Genomic DNA, 5,972 nt, shown 5'->3' with positions numbered 1-5,972 from the left:
ACATTAATAGGGGTTGTTCATGATTTATTTGGAAAATGCCTTATTATCACTTTGTATTTATTTTCCTTACTTAAAAAGTTGGGCTGGGGTGCTCTGTATTTTTGTAGTGGGGCTCTGGTGGTTGTAAGTCCACTGAATTTTTATTAATCATTTTGGTTATAGTTTTGCTACTCTAATAATTGATTCTCAGTCCAAATAAGGCTAAATAAATCATTTTAATTTAAAACTAGTCCAAATTAATGGTCTCTGTATTTTTCCTAGGTTCTTTGTTACATAAGTAAACTAGGAAAAATAATCTTAATCACTGTTCATTAATTTCTAATGCCTTTATGATTTTCTCTAAGTTTTGGACAAAATAGCTTTAAATGAATAACTACATCATAATTTCTAATGTTGGGGTTCCTACTATTTTTAAACAGTGTCTCAATGAGGTTTGAACATCTACAAATTTTCTTAGGTTCAGCACAGAAGAAAAACTAATTTTCCTTAATTAAACAAGGTTTGGTGGGTGTTGGGGACTTGTTCTCAAATGCTATGAATTAAGAACAAGGCAACATAAAATATTAAATATTAATGCCCTTCGTCCGCGGAAGCATTATCTCCCCAAGGATTTAATGAGCTTCGGACGAAGGCCATAAACAAAATATCACGAAAGTCATACCTTCGTGATCAGACTTGGAAAACAATATGAAGTAAAATGTAAAATATAAGGCATTATAGAAAGACATGCCGAAAATGAATAACAATATTCACATATATTTTATTATGTGAACTTAAATATTGAAACATAACATTTAGGTACATTTATACCTTCGTCTTAGCAGAAAGCAATAATTCCAGTGTAATGTGCCAGTGATTACAAGATTGCGTGAACAGTACAGAGGTACTGTTCACCTATTTATAGGCACATGGCGTAGCCTGTGAGGAATTACAATCATATCCCTCATAAGGGATTACAACGGTGACTCAAACATTTATGGACTAAAAGGTCATTCTACTTTTATGTCGGTTTGCAGATTCCGAAGCTTCATGAAGAGGAACCTTCGGTCATCTCATACTAACAGCTTCAGCCGAAAACTGCTTCTTCCTACAAGACCTTCGGCGACGAAGCATAGTCCCAACAGTAGCCCCTTTCGCGGTGCTAGATCGTTTTTCGTAACGAGCTTGATCCGTGAAAAAAGTCTCCTAAGCTTCAGGAAGCCGAAGGTCCAAAAAACACCTTCCCTGAGCTCATTGACGAGAAACGATTCAGTTTCCCAGCGCATAGCGGTCCCACCTTGCAGAGTTACTGTTTGGTCTCTGCGGTCCACCGCGCAGCGAGTGCAAGCGGCTGTCCGCCTGGTGTAAAAATCCTGGCGCTTCGCCTTCTTACCTGCAGTACTATATAAACAGACGAGTAGGTGTGAAGTTACCACAGCATTTATTGCTATTTGCACTGTTTTGCTGCCAAAATTTTTAACCATAGCCGAAGCTTGACTCTCGGAATCGAACGAAGCTCCAGCTTGAAGCCTGCTTCGTCAGAAGAAAAAACTTCGGAAGAAAAAGTATTTAATTCCCACAAATTCAGAATTAAATGGCCAGAGTGCGCTCTACCGCTAGGGTTGAGCGTGAGGGAGGCGAAGCTGAAGGTTCGGAGACTATTCCCATCTCCGAAGCGATGCAACGATCTGGGCTGGTAACTTCGGAAAAAATCCCCAGTGCTGATGCAGAACAAGCAGAACAAACAACTGCCGAAGCAGAAGAAGAAAACATTGAGGAAACTGATCCTGAAGATGATTATCGTATTGCTATGCCAAGTAAGCCCAGCCACTTGGACTTCGGAAAGTCTACTGTTTCGAAGGCTGATCTCTCCAAGATGGTAAAGTCGGGTTTTTTCAATGAAAGTCAGAAGAAGCTACTACGCTTCGGGGGGGGGGGGGGGAAGAAACTACCCCAAAGCCGGAGAAGGATGAAATTATCATTTTCAAGAGCTTTCTAAAGGCTGGATTAAGATTCCCCCTGCATGGGATTATCGCAGAGGTATTGAAGAGGTTTGGTATCTACTTTCATCAGTTGACTCCTAACGCTATCGTTAGGCTTAGTGTTTATATCTGGGCCCTCCGAAGCCAGGCAGTGGAGCCGTTTGCGGACAGCTTTTGTCGAGTTCACGAGCTGCACTATCAGACGAAGGCTAGAAAAGATGGATTGCATGATAACTTTGGTTGTTATAATTTCGCTTATCGGAAATCCACAAAATTTCCTGTAATCAGCTACCGAAGCAAATGGGCGGCAGGTTGGAAGTCGGAGTGGTTCTATGTCAAGGTTGATGACGACAAGGAGAAGCTTGTGCAGAGTCCGCTTGAACTAATCTTCGGAGAAACACGACCTCGTTGCAACATGACACCAGAAGGCCCAACCCAACAAGCGTTGGATGAATTCAGAATTATTGCAGAGCATATCAGTACAAGAGACCTGGTTCAGGAGTTTTTGGCTTTCAGGGTTTTTCCTAGTTTAAAAGAATGGGAAATGCCGAAGCTAGAGGGGGAGAAAAAAGAAGGAGAACTTGTGCGGTTACCTTACTATTTCAAGTTTAAGAAATACTTTAAAACACCTTGCCAAGAGTGGCTGGATACAATTGAAGTAATGTGCAATGAGATACTCAGCAATTACTCCAAAAAAGAAGATCAGTTGATGACCGCGGCTTTCGGCACCCGTCCGAAACGAAGACTGAATCGAGTGCTGGACGCCTTGGGTTTTGAATACCCTGACTACGAAAATCTGAATAAAGGTGTCGGAGGCCGGAAAAGGAAAAGGATAACCGAAGCCTTAAATGAAGATGAGAAAGAACCATCAAAGAAGAAAATTCCGAAGAAGAGGAAAGCGTCTTCTCCGAAGCAAAAAGTATCCGACGAAGAAGAAACTCCCGCATCACACTCTGCCACTGACGTGGAGGAAATTTTGAAGGTAATGACTGAATCCGTGCCTGCGAAGCTAAGTCCATTGGGGCCTCAACTGACAAAGTTTTTTCAGAAGGAAAAGGAGCCCGAAAAAACGAAGAAAACGACTAAAGCAAAGAGACAAAGAATCATCGGTGTGACAGAGGTCATTGACAAGACACCACCGAGAGCTTCAGCTCAGAAGATACCAGCGGCTGAGGGAATGACAAATATTGAAATCACACCTTCAGAGGTCGCGGCTGCCGAAGCTACCTCAATTGAAGATTTGAACTTGGAAAGCACAATTGAACACATCAACAAAATGTTGCTAGACATGGCCACAGAAGAAGCTACTACTGCCGCCATAGAGGCCGTGGCCGCAGCGTCGGGGAAAGAAAAGGAAATTGCTGACGAAGCTTCAGAGGACGAGGCCTTCATGTTTCAAAATTTAGTTGGAGAAAAATTGTCAAAAACCGAAATAGAAGAGCTTAAAGAGTATGCCAAATCTTGTGGATATAAACCAGGAGCACTCCTCTTCGGAGGTATTGATGATGAAAAATTAGACTGTATCCGGAATCAAACTGGAGCTAAGGTTATCGGTACTCTGTCAAAGAGTATCGGTTTTCCAAAGCTAGAAACGGACATTAGCCGCTACCGACGACAACATATCGTTGGTAGTTTATTTTATTCCAATTTCAAGGTAAACTACTTTTCCCCTGACTTTTATTGTTTTGGATAATGAAGACATGTCTAACGAAGGTTGTTTTCGTGCAGAGTATGCTGTTGAGCAAAGCTTTGAAAATGCAGCAAGATCTGGAAGACAAGAAACACGAAGTTATAATTGAAAATTTAGAAGGCAAAATAAAAGAGCAATCAGCTACTATTGAAAAGAAGAACTTCGAGCTTCAAGCGACTGAAGGCTTATTGGCGGAAGCCGAAGCTAAAATAACAGAACTGAACGCGAAGCTTCTCTGCCAATCTGAACAGTTTGAACAAGAAAAGCAAGAACTTAATGCAAAACTTGAAGCCGAAGTCCAACAAAATTCAGATTTGAAAAAACTATTGGCGGGCCTTCAAGACAAATGTTTGGAATTTAGCAACAAATGTATTCAACGACTGAGAAAAATTTTCCACTCAGTCGGAGCTAGCAGTGAGAAATTCACCCCGTCAGCTGAAGATTTACCAAAGACCTTCGAACATATTGAGGGTGAAATTGATGAGCTTGACGAAGTTATAGCCGGGCACGGTGACTTCTGCGCCTGGGTAGCTTCTCGGGGCACTGCTGCAGCTTTCCTAAAAGCTGGCTGCGATCATGGAAAGATTGTCAATAGGCCCAATTTCACTTTATCACCATCAATTCTAGATGACATTCCTGATCTCGCCCGAAGCATTTCCAATAGATTTGTAAAGATGATATAGACAAAAGGCGGGCGAGAAAAGGCTGGAGACGAAGCTCGGAGTCATCTTGAACCAGTAAGAAATCATACCTTGTGCTTACCTCTTCCTTCAAGCTCGATTTTGACTTACAACAACTTAATTCATGTAGGATGACGAAGCCGAAGCCGATGGTTAAAGAGAATGACGCCGAAGCTGAGGTCCCTTGAAGATTAAATAGGAGTAGACTGAGACAGACTTAAGAAACTTTTGAGATAACCTTTGTAAATGTGACTAAACTTGTCTTTAATGAATTCTGTTCATACCTTGTAATATGCTCTTATCCTTCCATTAATGTATGAGAAGTGCTTTGATGTGGACGAAATTATCTTTTTGAGCCGGAGGCGAAAAAAAAACACCTTCCCTTCTTTTCGTACACAGCGAAGCATAGAAAACAACATTTCCCTTTCTTCCGAAGCTCTTCTTTTCGTACACGAAGAAGTAAAAAAGACAGTTTTTTTTTCTTTTTGCCGAAGCAACCACTTATGCTATGACGATGGTTATCCTACATATGCCTGGATGAATGTTTATGAATGCAAATGCTATGATGTAATGTGATGTGCAAATGAATGTCCAAACACATATCCGAAGCCATAATCATAGCCATTATTTCCTTAGAAACAATCACATATCAGTGCTAACTTTTCGCTGTAAGCTCTGCATTCCCTTAGGAACGACTTTGGAGCTCCTTCGCCTTTTACTTTCGGCGGAATCAGCGTTGACTTTTCGCTGTAAGCTCTGCATTCCCTTAGGAATGACTTTGGAGCTTCTTCGCCTTTTACTTTTGGCGGAATCAGCGTTGACTTTTCGCTGTAAGCTCTGCATTCCCTTAGGAACGACTTTGGAGCTTCTTCGCTTTTTACTTTTCGGCACTCGATGGTGCGTTCTCAGCTTTTACATTTACATTCCTTGGGGGATTTTGCTCTTATAGAACTAAAAAAGGAAATTACATATGATGGCCCCATTAAAAACCTTTCTCCCCCTTCAGAAAAGAAAAGGGTGCCATGAAAAAGAAAAAACATAAAAAATTACATCAAGCTACACATAATATCGCCGAAGCTCATCCGCATTCCAAGATCTAGGAATGTCGTTGCCGTCCATATCCTTCAATCTGTATGAACCGGGTCTTGACGAAGATGCTACCAAAAAAGGTCCCTCCCATTTCAACTGCAACTTGCCCACTGTATCTGGGTTAGCCACTCGCCGAAGCACCAAATGTCCTGGCTCAATATTCTTTAGCCGAACCTTTCTATCACGCCATTTGATTGTTTCGGCTTGATACTTATTGATGTTCTCCACAGCTTGAAGCCTGATCCCTTCTATAGCATCTTTTTCCACAGAATAAACAGCTTCAGAATCTGACTCTGCCGAAGCTACTACTCTTATTGATCCAGTTTTGGCTTCCTCCGGAGTTATTGCTTCGTCACCAAACAACAGTTTGAATGGAGTAAAGCCTGTTGACCTTGATATTGTTGTGTTGTGGCTCCATACCACTTTGATTAATTGATCTGGCCACTTTCCCCTAGGTTGATTGAAGATTAACTTCATTATTCCTGTCATTATAATGCCATTGGCTCTTTCAACGAGTCCGTTTGACTCCGGATGCCTGACTGATGCAAAATG

Source organism: Zea mays, chromosome 5 (genome assembly GCF_902167145.1).
Source record: "Zea mays cultivar B73 chromosome 5, Zm-B73-REFERENCE-NAM-5.0, whole genome shotgun sequence".
NCBI classification, from domain to species: domain Eukaryota; kingdom Viridiplantae; phylum Streptophyta; class Magnoliopsida; order Poales; family Poaceae; genus Zea; species Zea mays.
This window is presented reverse-complemented; position numbering follows the sequence as displayed.